At 35.9% G+C, this 16,948-nt stretch overlaps 1 protein-coding gene across 4 annotated transcripts in view; it reads right to left on the bottom strand.

Moving 5' to 3' along the window:
• The window catches only part of Nlgn1 (neuroligin 1), an 858,670-nt gene that overhangs the window by 753,676 nt on the left and 88,046 nt on the right, over positions 1–16,948 (bottom strand). The window lies entirely within an intron of this gene.

The raw sequence follows: 16,948 nt of genomic DNA, 5'->3' as shown, positions 1-16,948 counted from the left end.
ACATTATATGTGCCATAATAATTCATAATATGACATGATTATGATACGAATATAATTCATTGATCATACAAGAAGTGCCAATCATAAAACTAAAACTTCAATCCAAAAGTACAAGAAGGGGAAAAAAGCCAAGGTAAAATAGAACTAAGGTTACAAATACTCTTTCAGCAGTGATGTGTGAGCCACTAAACGTAGACAAAAGGACACTAAAGTAGTTCTTCTGTATTGGAAAAAACACTAGCTCTCCAGTTGTCCTGGAGACAGAATTTTACAACACACTAACTCTATCACTACCATTTATTAGTTACCTGATATGTACCTCTCAATGTATATTCACTGTTTCATTTAATCAATGGGGCAGCATGAAGTACCAATGACACCCTCTTTTACACCTGAGTAAACTGACCTATGAAAGAATAAATTACCCCTATTCTCAAATGTTGTGTTAAACAAAAGGTCCAGAAATCAAGTCTGGATGTGCTGCTTCAATACCATTGTCCTCTCGATCCATTTACTATCCTTTATGTAATTTAACACATACCAGGGAAAGTGGGCCATAATTAAGAGAATACAGCTCTTAGGATCAGAATGAATTCATTGTAGAACATAGAGAGGAATACATAAGCAAATGTCTTTAGAAAAGCAAGAAAATATGCACTGCTTTTAGAAATATTTCCAATAACATAAATGAAAATATATTACAAATATTTTCTATGTAGTATTCATAGAATTTAAATTATCTATTTTTGGGATTACTTGTAGCCATAAGTAGTGAAAACTTCTGTATAAACAACAACTAAGGTCTGACTAAGATAATGCTGCATGAACGCTTGCATTGTACTTTATCTGGATGAATTCAAATAATAACGATGATTACCTTTCAGACAGGCACCAGTTAGAACCACTGTGAGACATCATGTTACCCTGTCAGAACAGCTACGGTTTGAAAATTCCTAAAATAACAAATGCTACCAAGGATCCAGAGAAATTGGAATTCTCGAACAATGTTAGTGAAAGTGAAACTTATTAAGTCATTAAAAAGAACAGCATGAAGATCCTTCAAAAGCCACATGATTCTGATATCTCTGTATTTCCAAAGGATATACAATCATCACATAAAAGAAAATCTTACTTTCTCATGCTTTTTAAAGCAGTAGTCACAGAAGCCAAAATAGAGAATTGACATATTTATTCAGTAATAGATGAAGGCCTTAAGGAGAAGGTGTCATGTACTCAAAATGGAATACTATATCCATGTAGAAAAGACTAACATCCTGATATTTAATCAGAATGGGATTAGAAAGATAAACTTTTACTTAAGCAAAATAAAGTAGAAATAAGAAGGAAAATCTAGTGCTTTCCCTTGTATACGGGAACTAGAAATGTTCTCACAAAACAGAAGATCCGAACACTCATCGTCAAAGAGCAGAGAGAGAAGAAGGGAGAGTTGATGGAAAGTGGGGATAAGTATAAAAAGAAGACATGAATTATTTTTAAGTGATATGCACATATTATATAAATACATTGAAAAGGTAAAAATAAATATATTAATAACTAACTAAAGATCACTAACAATTGAATAATTGTCCACAGGTTTGTAGCTAAATGCTGTGCTGGAAATGCGAAAACAGATCATGGGCATTTCTATGTAATAATTTTAGGATCCAAATTGTCAATTATTGAGGATTCTGTGTGGCCATAAGAAGTGGAAACTTCTTGTACAAACAACAACTAAGTTCTGGCTAAAAGAATGCTACATGCATGATTGCATTTTTATTTTATCTGGATGAATTCAATTGTCCCTTGTCAACCACACGGAGATACCCATACAACCTCCTGTGTCAGAGAATGCTAAAAAGAAAAGATACAATGCTTTCTGGAGACCACTTCCACTTAGAAGCATAGATTCATGTGGTCCAGAACAGAGTATGCCTGATGTTAACCTTTTTTTCTCCTCACCAGAATGTATGCATTTATTCTCTTAGTAAATAGTAAATATAAAATATAAAATACTTATAAATATAGTAAATCTAAAAGAATTGCTCTTCAGAACAATATGATGTTGCACATGCTATGGGGCCCAGTGCTGCATCAGCATCTCAGTTTCAGCTGCAGACAAGAACTTGATACAGGAGAAAACAAGGTGAAAGGAAATGTTTCACTGAGAGCACAAGAATACCTGGGAAGCAAAAGTTTGAGACTGGTTATACGGCCTTTTTCATTAAGACCCTTATTTTAGAAATTCAAATCTTCCTTTTGTAGTTAGGGTTTCTATTGTTGGGATGAAACACCATGACCAAAACCAACTTAGGGGGGAAAGGGTTAATTTTGCTCACATATTCACACCACATCTTAATTCCTCACTGAGGAAGTCAGGACAGGAACTCAAACAGGGCAGGAACCTGGAAGCAGGACCTGTTGCAGAGGCCATGGAGGGATAACACTTACTGGCTTGCTCCTCATGGATTATTCACCCTGCTTTTTTATAGAACTCAGAATCACCATCCCGATCTAGCACCATCCTGAATAGGCTGGTTCTTCTCCCATTAATCATTAACTAAGAAAATGACCTACAGGTTGCTAACAGCCTGATCTTATGGAGGTATTTTCTTAAGGAAGTATCCCTTCTCTCAGATGACTTTAATTAACCAAATTGACATAAAACTACCCAGTACACTTTCTTTAAAAATTTTTCCAGAAGGCTGGAGAGATGGCTCAGCGGTTAAGAACACTGACTGCTCTTCCAGAGGTCCTGAGTTCAAATCCCAGCAACCACATGGTGGCTCACAACCATCTGTAATGAGATCTGATGCCCTCTTCTGGTGTGTCTGAAGACAGCGACAGTGTATCACATATATGCAATAAATAAAAATCTTTATGAAAAAAAATTTTCCAGAGCACCAAACCCTGTGACTTAGTATTTGAAAAAGCTCAGGAAATTTTAGGATTTTTATGATTTTGTGATACAAATTCATTGCCAACCTGGTCAAGAAGAGTTTAAATTCATTAAAATGAATAAAAATATCTAAAATTCCAAAGAAACCAAACCTACTCGTCAATATTTTATGGCAGCTGAAGTCATGAGGTAATTTATGTGCCTGTTAGCACAATAGTAAGATAATGTATTATGGAGTAAAACACCTATTGGACAGGTAAAGTGGAGGTGACCTAAACCCAACATTTGGCAATATCAGTACTGTAAATTTATGTGAGATACCCATGATTTGTATAAGTAAAGACACACCCAGTGGAAGACCAGTATAACATGTTGCTAAAATCCAGGTTATAAAGAAATGCTACATTCAAGCAAAACCTGAAAAATATTTTTCATGAAATCTTTGAAGTTAAAAAAAGCTGAACAATACAAGGACAAAAAAATTCAACTCCAGTCAAAAATTTAATGGTTCATTCATATTCACTTTGTTGAAATATTAAATATGTAGAATCTGACAATGATTTTTTTTCTCTAGACCTACAATGGCAGCTATTGGTTTAGTATGCTGTCCTGTGAGCATTCTCATCTACGGTAAGCATATTCTCAAAAAGACAGAAATATCCATTTGTTAGGTAGAGTTGGGGAGATGCTTTAGCAGTGTAGAGAATGTGCTCTACACTGTGAGAGGAGCAAATGGATTCTTAGCATGCATGGGAGGGTAGGGACGCTACTGTTCAAAAGGATCTAACCTCTAGGGCACATGCACTCCTGTGTGAATACCCACAGGCACATATAAATACACTTAAAAAATCTTTAAAAATGAAAAATCAGTTTCTCAAAACCTGAGATTACAAACATTGCTTGGCAATAAAGGTATTGCTAATAAACGGATCAAGGTTCAAAACCTCAAGGGACTTTTATATAAGCCCAGGAATTATTTCTAGTATATTCACTTCTTTGTTGTTAAGACACCTACTATATGCTGATTGTTTTAGAAATATCATAAATTACCATTGAAAATACCTCTTATTAGATCAATCACTTAACACATATATATATAATATATTTCTCTTTCAAGCTATTTACATGTATATGGTAATGCATAACTTAAATACAGTTCTTTGTGAAGCATGGACTATAACAGATGAGAAAGATTTCAAATTGTCCTTTAAACTATTTCACGATTGTCTAAATTTCAAAAATAGAGAAGAGGTGGCCAACAAAACTTTATACAAGATGGTTCTGAATGATTACGAAAAGACTGTGAGGAAGCAAAACATCCATTGAGCATTGAATAGTATGCTGTTACTTCTTAAGTGAAGTGGGAGGAGATGGGATAAAATAGATACAAACAACATCAAGAGAGGGAATAAGAACATACACGATCCTAAGAAATTCCAGAAAGAATCTGGGTTAGTACACCCTAGAGATGGAAAGGTTACAGAGATTAGATTCTATACAGTATCCATGGTAACAAGAAGCTCTTCATCCATAGCATAAGAAATACCCACAAGACAAGGCAAGGTTTTAAGAACTATGCTGCAGGATGGAACTGTGATATTCAATGTTCACGCCGTCCACAATAGGAGGGCTATTGTTGGTTCAAGGAGCTCCCTTAGGACTAACACAAGAAAGATGTCAAAGCAACTTCAACTCAGATTGTGAAACTGGAAAGGAGGAAGAACATTTCAGGAGAATTCACAAATAAAATGTGACCATTGGGTAGAGAAGATGACAAGAGTTAGGCAATGAAGCTGTTTCTCTGTTTTGTAACAGCAGTAGTTGAAGAGAGCTGTCATTTACTGAGACATAGTAAAGAGCAGAAGGTTCTGACACAGTAGCATCAGTGTGTGAGTCCAAGAAGTATTAAGCTGGAGCCTCATACAGGACAACATCAAACAAACCTTAGGATTTCTGTAGCTGGTGTTCAGAATGGTGACTCTTGACTATAAACACTATAAAAGTTAGTCTTGAGGAATGCTGACAGTAAATCCCTGGAAGGCATTCTTTAATATTAAAGGGTCTCGGTGAAAGAAAGGTAAGAAAAAGAGAAGTAGGCAATAAAAATGAAATGGTGCTGAGAGCTATGACCAAGAGGACTATGTGTGACATCAACTCTTGGGGCAACTGGTTTGGGTGTAGAGTTCCTGTGCAGCCCTGCAGGGTGGGGTGGAGGATGAATGGAAATGAAGATGTGCAAATCCTGAGTCTAAAGGAAAGGTCTCTGTGAAAATTGCATGACACGTGGTCAGTGCAGGTATCAAGTGAAAGGCTAAGAGTTTCAAGAACCCTCAAACCACAGAGCAGGTACATCACGGGAAATCATCACTCGACTTTTGCTCTTTTAAGGTAGTATTTTTCAACTAGCAGTTGATGAAAAAGTAACTGGAGTAAGTTGATGCAAGATAAATAAAGATGTTAATGTTTTCTGGGGATGCCTGAGTGTACTTATGAACTACATCAGATTAAAGGACTCAGAAGTTATTCCACACATTTCCTTAGGCATCAAGCAAATGCTTCATGCACGTTGTGTATCATGGAAATACCAAGTGTGTTGATCACACTCAGTAACTAGGCACAGCATTCCTCACCATCTCCAGGAAACACCCTCCAGAGAAGGGAGAAGATGTGGCCAGGGGAAACATAAAAAGAAGCCAAGTGCAGAGATCATTGATGCTTGCCTAGATCTACTGAAGAAAGGAAGTAGTGGCGACTGAATTGATTGTGTCTTATCATCAAGATTAATTGGCAGTTTGTGACACGTAGGTGCCATTACAGACCTCCTAATTACCACATCTCTGATGGTGCCATTGTTCTGCTTTGTAGCCAATAATTCATGTGTGTTATTCCTTCTCTCCTGAACACAAAAGGAAGGAAGTGCTGTGAGTGGAGGATAATGAGAAAAGGAGAAAAGCATGTCAGTTGGGGTTCCCATCTAGATGCTGTCGCAGAGTTCCTCATAAAAGATGAGAATTACCAACAAGTATCAGATTTACAGTGCTACATCCTGTAGCACCTTGGGAACAGCATTAAGTCATTCAGGATAATTAGAAACTGGTAAACTAACAAATTAATAAGTTATCCCCAGGTGGTCTCAAGGAGATAATATGGTTCCTGCAAAGTGACAAGAGCTCCCAGGGAAATCTGCAGGCACTAGGGATGTCAGGTACCACGATTTCTTAGTGGTCTGAATCCATCAACAATCTTAAAATACAGGAAAACAAATGGTTTAATTCCCAAAGTAAAATATTTTACAAAAAAACATATTTATAGAAATCGTTCTCATGGACAACTTCATTTTTATAAATTATCAGATGACAAGAATAGGCCTCTGCACATTATCTCATGCTGTTTGGTGCTTGGCTAGAAGCCCAGAAGAGGGTCATGCCTTTATAATGATGAAAACGCAGCTATAAAACATCCAAGGCTTTCGAAAGTGCTGCTAAGCACCCGGAAAATGAGGTTCCTGCACTGTGCTGTACACAGTAGGCACTCAGCAAACATTTGCTAATGAATTTATTTGCTGCTGCGCTGCTTAATTCTTGTGCATTTACTTGATAGACCTTAGCAACGATCCTAAGTATTCAAGTCACTGGACATGAGGTTCAACACTCCTATGACACTGCAGACTAGTCCTCTGATGCCTTCTCAGTTTCTGATCTGTAAAATAAGGTTAAATATATATAAAATATAAGTATATATTACAATATATATTCACACATACAATAGTACACATACACATCACGTCAAGGGTGAGGAATAAAGTAATTGGTACCTCCATTAATTGTATAATATATAATGAGTATATATAATATATATATACACACATATATATTGTATACATAATATATAAATAGGTGTGTGTGTGTGTGTGCATGCACACGCATGTGTGTGGTTTTTCCAAGACAAGGTTGCTCTGTTTAGTCTTTGTTGTTTGGAATTCACTCTGTAGACCAGGCTGGCCTTAAACTCAGAGTTCTGCCTGCCTCCGCCTCTCAAGTGCTGGAATTAAAACATGTGCCATTACCACATGGCTATATATGTTTATATATAATATAAATTGTATTATAATTCATATGTAATTGAGTTTAACTTTTGTCACAATAAGCAAAAATTCAAACGTAATTAGGTACAAAGATTTAAAAGTATATTTAAGCTTCTGTAACAATCCTGAACATACTTCTGAATATTTAAACATGGAAACCTCCACCCCCATTGTGAAGGTGGAGCACAGAAGGCTGTAAGGCCTAGATTATATCTTGCCAACATTTACCTTAATATACATCCAGGATGAGTCAGCAAAACATGACTGACACCATACCTGGGGGCGTATGAGTCAGCACAATATGGCTTATACCAGATGTCCAGGGAACCCCAAAGTAAATAGTCAAGTAATCTGTTATATAATTATTTTTGGCAGAGTAACATTTTTGTGTGATTCACCATGCTTATGGCTTTAAGGTCAAAGACTTTACCCTGAGCCTGAGCTGGAACTTTGCCTACTGTGTTTGTCTGTAAGCCTGTGTGCCAGCTTATACTTGGGTGCCTGCCTCCAACTGTCTGCCTGGTGACTTGTGTGTTGGTGAAGAACTGATAACTTATCAGCTGGTGGCTCCTTACAGTTTCCAAGTTTCTAGCCTTCCACCACCCTCCTTCTTTCTGGCCATAGGGGTATGGACCTCCCAGAAGGCCAGATGGAAAGTGAGTATTGAAAGGTGATAATGTACTGGCTCTAATCAGTAAATGCCTTTTGATATTTCTTTTTCCTAGTTTTTTATTTGAAGTATTTATATATCAAAACGATTCTATTCTATACTTGATGAAGACAAGAAATAGTTTACATGAAGATGAACTCCATTTAATTGGCAAGTTTGAACAGTACATGTAATCATATATATACAAAGTTGAAGCATTGTATCTGCATAAAGGAACCATTAGCTAAGACTATGTACACTACTTGTGACAAAAATAACTATGACCAAAGAAGTAGTTCAGTTCCCCAGAAGCATTTATAGCTCCACGTACCTCCACATGGCACAAACATAAAGCCAACTTGTGTCACTTAATAGGTCACACAAGAGTGAAAGTATCATATTTCATTTAAATTATTCCTTTAAACTGAAACATTTATTTATATACTTTAAAGATTTGGGAATATAAGCTTCCTTCACCTTAAATCTCTAGGAAAATTGCCAGGAACAAGAATTTAATGTTCAAGGAAAAAATCATAGAAACTTCTGAAAATTAAAAAAACTAAATATCTACTCTTGATAATAGAGTTTAATTGATGTGAACAGGAATGAGTTCCCACAAGAAATGGCTACACATGCAAAAATGTTTGTGGGTTAATTTATTACAGTGTCATCTATTATAAGGAATTATGAGTGTCTAGTAACCTCAAATCGAGATCATGACCAGCATTATTAAATCAATCATGAGTAAGATGTCATCATGTGAAGGTCTGCCATGAGCTTAGGAGCAGTGCAGACCAGTGCATCTTCTTTACATTCACAGATCTTTGTGTGCCAAGATAAGGTGCCTTTCTGGATGGGTTTCCCAACTTTCCCTTCTTAGCTGATTCTTCAACTACCATTTAACGGATCGGATCCAAATACACATTTAAAACAACAGTATCCTATCTGTATTTATTATTTACCAGTTTTATGCATTGCAAAAATTATAAACACAGAATTACATGGTCTATAATTTATTTCTCCCACCCCTCAGAAACAATTCAAGTCACTAATAAGAATGATGAAATAGGTGGTAATTAATAATGAGGGAAATAGCTTTTAAAATAAGAATTTGAAAAGATAAGAATTAAAAATAAACAAGTAACCACCAATTGAGAAAAATTAAACCATCATATCCATATTAATGTAACTGCATTGAGCAAAAAAATAAAAGAATTAGAGTAAAACTAATATTGAAAAAGTTCGTAAAATTTTAGAATCTTTAGGTAAGGAAGTAGAATCTGTTTTGTATAGTACACATCCTTTGTTTAGCTATTTACCTATTTTTTTCCAACTGGTAATGTTTTATAACACTTCACATTATACAAGTTTTTATAGTCTTTGAAAAATCCCACTTTATATTCAAAATATTTAGAATGCTGTAATATATATTCACCTTATACTAAAAGATAGTTTTTCATATACAATATATTCTAAGTACAGATTCAATTCCCTCTACAATTCCCAGTTCTTCTCTAACTCCCCTCCACCAGGATCTACTCCCTTTCTGTGTCTCATTAAAATACATAAGTCTTCTAAGAGACAACAGAACAAAATAGAATGTAGCAAGATAAAACAAAAACCATCACATCAGAGTTGGACATGGTAAACTGACAGAAAACGAGAGAGATCTGAGAGAAGTCACAAGATTCAGAGTCCCAGTTTCCGCACAATGAGGAATACCAAAAAATTACTAATGGAAAACCATACTGTCCACCTGGGACAGACCTGTGGACACAAGTGCTTGCTGCTTCGGTCTCTGTGAGGGCCTGTGAGCTTTGCTTGGATGACTTCAAACGTCTTGTTCTTCTGGTATACTCCATCTGCTCTGGCTCTCACACTCTTTCTGCCTTCTCTTCCTCTAGGGTCCCTGAGCTCTGAGGGGAGAGATTTAGAGCCGGGCACTCCTAGGTTCCACTCTCTGTGACTGGTTTCTGTATTTGCTCTCTTCTTGTATTTGCGCGAGGAAGCTCTTACGATGTTTACTTGCCTTTTAAAATGTATTTCTGGTTCATTGTAAAGTAACTCTTGGTGGCCACTGTGGAAGTCTGAGAGATAAGTTTCCAGCAGTTATTCCTCTAATCATTTCTACATTTGAGACATATTATTCAAAAGAATCAAACGAGGGGAGTCTGTCATCCAAAAGGAACAGACGCCATCATGAGACGCCTATAAAACCTTACAGAGATTTTTCATTCCTGCCCTCTATGTACAACGCAATGGTAGAGTAGTGTAAACCAGAAATACCAGGCTCATACCACTTCTTCAGGACACTCCCAGAAAGCCAAGAGCAGAGACAGCTGACCTACTGGTACCATTTCATAACCCGGGCTCTTGGAAGGGGCAGGGGGAATAAGTACCCAAGTCAGAACAGTGCTTGGTAACAAGCAGACAAACCCACAAGGTATAATTAGGGTTGTATCTCTGAAATAAATCATGCAAGTGGATGAACCTACTTAATTTGACAAAGGATTTAGAGAAACTGTCAGCCATCATCCCATAAATAGGAATGAAAATGAACCTGACCTTGAGAAGAAACAAGTTGTTAGGACACCTAATAAACAGTGTGCCTATTTTCTAAACAAAGAAGACGTTTACATTGCATATCCAAATATATCCAAAAGATATGCAAGTATATTTATTTTATCGTTGCATATGCATGACATGTTTCTTTCTAGAAGGCCTAAGATAAAGACACATAGGTCTTAATCACTCTAGCAATAACTTTTCTTGACTTCCAAATCAGCTATGGCTGTTTAGTAATATTTGCTATTTTGTTTGTCCTTTGAATGTATGCTATGAAACACACATGTATGTAATTTTAGCCCTGAGATGGACACGGAAAAAGTGTATGGCAGCTTGAGAGTTGATCTGTATGTGTGTATCTATGTCTAAAGGAAGACTTAAGTAGGCTATTTGCAGTAATGACAATGAAAACAAAAATCCCTTGTGTAGCGAAATGAAGTGACAGTCGCATAAATACACGTGTTTCTTTTCTATTTTTATTTTTTACTTTTTACTTTACATCCTGCTCATTGCCCTGCCTCCCTATCAGTCTCTCCCACAATCCTTCCCCCATTGTCCTCTCCCCTTCTCCTCTGAGAAGGTGGGGGGCCTCGGGTATCCTCCCACCCTGGCAATTCAAGTCTCCGTGAGGTTCTTAGATGTTTTCTCTCCCACTGAGGCCAAACAAGGCAGCCCAACTAGAAGAACATATTCCACATACAGGCAAAAGGTTTTTGGATAGCCCTGGCTCCAATTGTCCAGGACCCATATGAAGACAAACTGCATATCTGAAACATATACGTGTTTCTAATAGGGAAATATTTAGTGAAGAAGTCTTTGCTTATGCCAGACATCCCAGACTATTCTAGAAGTTTGCTACCAAAAATGTGGATATTTAAAATGCAAAACTAACATGGGTGCAGAAGACTGAATCATTCACTCTCTTAGGCTGGTGTTTGGTGAACATTCCAAGTATTTATAGGTAAGTTAGCCAAGAACCTTGAAAGGCTCTCAACCCCTTTGGGGGTTGCATATCACATATTTACATTGTGATTCAGGACAGTATCAAATTACAGTCATAGAGTAGCAACAAAATAATGTTATGGTTGGGAATCACCACAACATGAGGAACTGTATTAAAGAGTTACAACATTAGGAAGAAGGTTGAGAGCCACAGCTATAGGAGAACAATAGCAAAGTGTTTACAACTGTATCACTTATCAGATCAAGAACACTATTACAGAAAGATACAATAAGCAAAAGTTGTAAGTTATTAACAATCAAAAGATACAAAGGTGAAGCTAGAACTATTTCAGATACAAGAATTTAGACTTTAATTTAATTTAAACTTTAAAAGATAACGAACTAGTAAAATCAGTAATATAAATTAGAAATGTTAAAATGGTTATGTCCATGTAAATACAATAGACAATGATAGAGAACAAAAATATCAAGCAAGTCACTATATATTCATTTTATCAAATACATATAGAAATATAAAAACTAAAAAATTGAAAGCAGAATATTTCAAGATACCTAGTACTACAAGTTATTGATGTACAACCTAAATCCCAAGAAGCATGGATAAGGAGATGACAGCAAAGCATCATGGGGGAAAATCCTGAATTTTAAGTTGCTGTCAACTCACAGCTGAAAGTGATTATCATTCATATGTACAACAGAAAGAAATTTCAGGAATAATCTTTTGATGATCAGAAGAAAATATGGAACTGAGAAAGTTGGAAAGTGGGAAGAGCCCAATGGAATGGTAAAGGCAGAGAAGAGCACCTGGATTTGCAGGGAGATCGGTAGAGTGTGAAGGTGGATCCGGCACATGCGGCTTAGCTTAGCAGACAGCTGTATGACCTGGGTGAGCATGGGTCCAGTTTTATCCCCCGGATAAACACTACTTTACCTCTACATTCTAACAAAAAAATAAGGTTTGTAATCTGAAGAAAGCCTTAAAACTGTGTGTATTACGTTATCATACACATGTTACATACACTTGTGGAGGTCAGAAGGCAGCTGTGAGAGGTAACTATTTCCTTCCACCTTGTGAGCTTTGAGAATGAATAATAGACCATCAGGGTTGACACCTCTACATGATGAGCCATTTCAACATCCCAGAGAACTCTTTTAATAACAAACTCTGAAAAGGCCTTAAGTACAATATTAAATGTATATCTTGCAAGGACAGAGTGGAGACAAAAGGGGAGTAGCATTTCAGTACTAGCCACCAAACACTTCCCAGTTTTGTGAAATATAAAGTTATATGTATACAAAACACTTAGTAAACTTCTCTCAATGTGTACAAATAAAACCATAGCTATACATGCACAAAGATAAAGTTGTAAATGAAAATAGAGGAAAAGAATGCATTAAGTGAGGGATAAAGCAGTTCAAATGACTACTGGGTGTTTCAGAAAGTGTGCATCAGATATGTGTAATCTTCATTAAAACGACAATAAATACAGTCAGGGAACTCAACCCCAGCACATACTGAAGAAAGAAAAAAAAAAAAAAACTCTCCCTGCCTAAAGCTCAAGGCAGAAGGGGAAGAGGTATAGGAAAGATTTTGGAAAGTAGGGTATCAGAGAGATTGTGTCTCCTAGTAATGTCAGGAGTTGCATTCATGAAGTCTAACCAACATGACTGCCTAAACATGAGCTAAACAAGGGCAATAACAATAGATAAGTCGACACAGATAGGATAAAACCCGTGGTCCCACCCTATACAAAGAGCTACAGGCAACTAATAAATAATGAGTGTGGGGGAAATAGTCTTCTCCTGGGAAGACTATACCAATTAGCTTTGCAGTGCCATATGGCTAGCCCTGACAACCTGGGCAGAGGGCTGAAGGGAGGAAAGAGAAAGAGGTACAAACATATTATAATCTCAAATAAATAAAAAGAAAAGAATTTTAAAAGCTTGGGTGGGTGCCTTAAAACAATGGGAAAAAACTCAAGTTCTAAAGAAGGAAGACAGTGTTACCCCAGAATTCTATATTAAATGAAATTGTCTTTTAAGAAGGATGATAAATTAATGAAACCATATGAGATAATCTATAGAGTTACTAAAAAATGCCAAATAAAACTTTTTCAAACTAAAGTGATTTTCACCAAATAAAAATATGAAAACCTATAGATTGTAACTAAAAATATCTAGGTGGCTTAAATAAAAGGCATTGATTACCCTTTGTGACTTATCTAAAATGCAAATGATTTAAATGAAACCATCATTTCATCAAAAGGTTCGTAACCTATGGAAATAGAATACATAAATGTATATTATGGTTATAGCTAAGTATACAGATGAGAAATGGGTCTAAATAAATTCAAGATGTCTATAAAGTTTTTATGATACACAAGTTGGAACCTATCACTGTTTCCCTATGTTTGATCAAGAAGGGTTCATGAGAGACTATATGATATTTATGAAAGGAAAATATCATCCTCTTCCTTGGTGTGGCCACTTATTAGTTTCCCAAGTTTCAGTAAATAATCCCCAAGTTATACAAGCAACCATAATTAAGCAAATATAGTTCACATACACACACAAGAGACATAGACATGGAGCTTGTTGGCAAGAAAGGTCTCAGTAAAAGAGAGCGGGAAATGAGAGGGGAGGTTGGGGATGAAATGATCAAATTCACCATGTTCACTTATGAAATTGGCAAGGAACAAAAAGTTAATAAAATCAAAGCCCTCGAATCTAAGGTCAATCTTAAGAAAATGGAGTGAAAGGGTTGAATCACAAGTATGAAAAAATAATAATAAATCTCAAAAGTAAAAGTGAAAATAAGTAAAAAGAGTAACATATTTAAAAATTAATAGGGAGAAAAGGATATATATTCTAAAATATCCATAAAATCACTGAGCATGTAGTGATTTTGGAGTGTGGAATGCACTTACAAATTAAGGTGTATCAGGAAGAAACAAACGTCATCATTAAAGTGCCCACCACACACAATGGAGAGTAAGAGACCCATATGCCATATGACAGTTTATGTGCCAAGACAGACAATACAATTTCATGCAAAGACACAGTCAAGCAGAGAACCCTTTAAAATAGGTGCTTTTAAATTAACAGGAAACATTCTAAATATAAAAGTCAAAAGTGACATATTTTTATGCATGATTTCCCTAAAAGAAATTATGGAAAATAAAGAAATAATTCCAGCAGCAACAAGTTCTAATAATAGAAAAGCTTTATCATTTGTGGGACAAGATTTACTGTACCACAAAAACAAACTAAGACCTAGTTATAATAGAAATCTCAGATTAATATCCCTTAATAATATTGGTAAAAAAAATCCTTGGTAAATATTACCTAATTGAAATCATGAATATCCAAAGTAAGAAAAGCTCACACAGGAAATGTAAGATTGATTTAATAGTTGAAGTTAATAAGTGGGCAACTCATCATATTAACAGTGATGACTAAAAGAGAAAGCCAGTATTCAACATATTATTTTCAAAAATATGAAATGGTTATAAAAATGAAAGCCATACATAAAACAATAAAAAGTAATTTATGCTTTTATTCCATCTTTTAAGTTTCCAGTATAATATGTGTGGAAACCAGTAGAAATTGATTATAACTCTGTCAAGCCAACCAAATAAACAAATGTTAGTCAATATCTTGCTTTGTAAAAAGACAATAAACCCATAAGTTAGTAAGTCATAATGAAACAAATGAGCAAGGTATAATGATTATATGCTTGTGATTCTAACTACATGGGGGACTATTAATCAACCTGACACCATCCAGTGAACATAATAGAACCTTGTCTCAAAAATCAAACACAATATGTAGTTTATAATCTACCAACTGCACAAATGAATCATGAATATATTCCCCTAGTCCTAGAAAGAAACAAAAATATCTGTTTTGATCCTATGTTATTTTATGCAGGAAGTCCTAGTTAATGTGATAAAGAAAACTAATATAATCACATGGAGAGAAACAGAAGACCTAGGGTTGTGTTATTTATGATGAAGCAAATCATGTGAATTAAGAAGCAGAGAAAGAATCTATGCAAAAGACAGTGTCAATAGCTCTAGACTTTAGAAAATAGGTACATAGTAATAATAAATACAAATTATATCTCCACAGACTCGTGACAAACTCAGCAATACAACAAATAAAATTCATAATGACAATTCACTATGTAAATTATGAAGAGGTAAACTTAATGGGAGATTTAAAAACAACATTGAAATCTACACAAAAAGTCTGGAAATAAACCAATAAGCTCAAAGTATCTAAGGCAAGACACCATGTCCATGAAGTGGAAGACATCAGCTTTCTCAAATCACTCCTTAGGGTGGGTACAACTCCAATAAAATCTCCTCATCTTTTGCTACAGAAATCAAGAGACTGTGAAATCTATTATCTGTATACAAAGGACTTTAAACAGCTGTGACAGTTGGAAAAAACCTTGAACGACTTGTAGAGACTGATTTTAAGACTTAAAGACGATCATCGAAAGCGTATCCAACCAGCACGAAGTTAGACCTACAGATCAATGGAATGCGAAAGAGACTTCAGTGATAGATTGACACCTTTTCAGGCAATTGATTTTTAACAAAAATGACAGGATAATTTGATAGGGAGACAGATGGCCACTGTAAACAATATTAGACTAATTGAATATTCAAGGAGAATGTCCTGTCTATAGAAAACATTGTATATGTGGCTCTAAGATCAATGCCTAAGATGAAACATAAACCCTACAAAATAAAAGAAGATAAACCCTTTTCACTTCACATAAAGTAAATCTTTCTAATATTGGACATCAAAAGTACAAAACTTCAAAAGAAAAACTGATAAAATTTACATACTGAAAACCAAAATCCTACCTATCATGCACCAATGATCAAATGACACCCTGGACTGAATCTCCAGAACAAGAATAAACAAATAAGTAAAAACTTTGGTCTTCAAAATCTGCTCTTTGAAATATACATTCGGGCTGACAAGATAGCTCAGAGCAAAATGCTTATCTTGAAAGCCTGAGGACCTGAGTTCTGGTCTCAGAGCCCTGCTTGGGTTTATAAACTTTAGTTATTTGGTGACACGTATAATCCAGAAGCCTGGGAAGCACAGAAAGGCAGACAGGCAGTTCCCTGAGACCTGTTGGTGAGCCCCAGTCTAGTGACAGACTGTCTCAGAGACAAGGCAAAAGGCACCGGAAGAGTGAGTGGCACCTTAGCCTTCACAGGCTAGACAGAACTACAGACAACCTTGGAATGCTGGGAGTGGCAAAATACTCTTCCCCAAGGAAGACCAAACCAATTGGTTATTTAATTTCAAATGGTCAGAATATTATGGAAACTGAGCAGATTGCACTTATGTATTTAGGGAGTGTGTGTGTGTGTGTGTGTGTGTGTGTGTGCGTGTGTGTTTGTACACACGTGTGCTTTGTGTGTAACATAGAACATGTGGCACACACATGCACATACACGCAAATAATCACAAGACAGGCCATGAAGTATGAAGATGATAGCAAGGAGAGAGGGGTGTACTGAGGTTTTAGAAAGAGGAGAGGGAAGATAGAATGATGTAATTATAAACCTCATAACATTTTAAATTTAAAAGAAGCATAATGAATAAAGATGCTACAGAAGAGAACAAACTTTATAATTCCAATGGAATGAAAGTTCATAGATCGTAGGAAACGAATTCAGGCAGAAGACCTAGTCATGATGTGATTTTCTGTATGAGTCACAAGGAAAATTAGGAGGTGAACTTGATAAATAGATGGTCTTGGATG

Source organism: Rattus rattus, chromosome 3 (genome assembly GCF_011064425.1).
Source record: "Rattus rattus isolate New Zealand chromosome 3, Rrattus_CSIRO_v1, whole genome shotgun sequence".
NCBI classification, from domain to species: Eukaryota; Metazoa; Chordata; class Mammalia; order Rodentia; family Muridae; genus Rattus; species Rattus rattus.
This window is presented reverse-complemented; position numbering and strand designations above follow the sequence as displayed.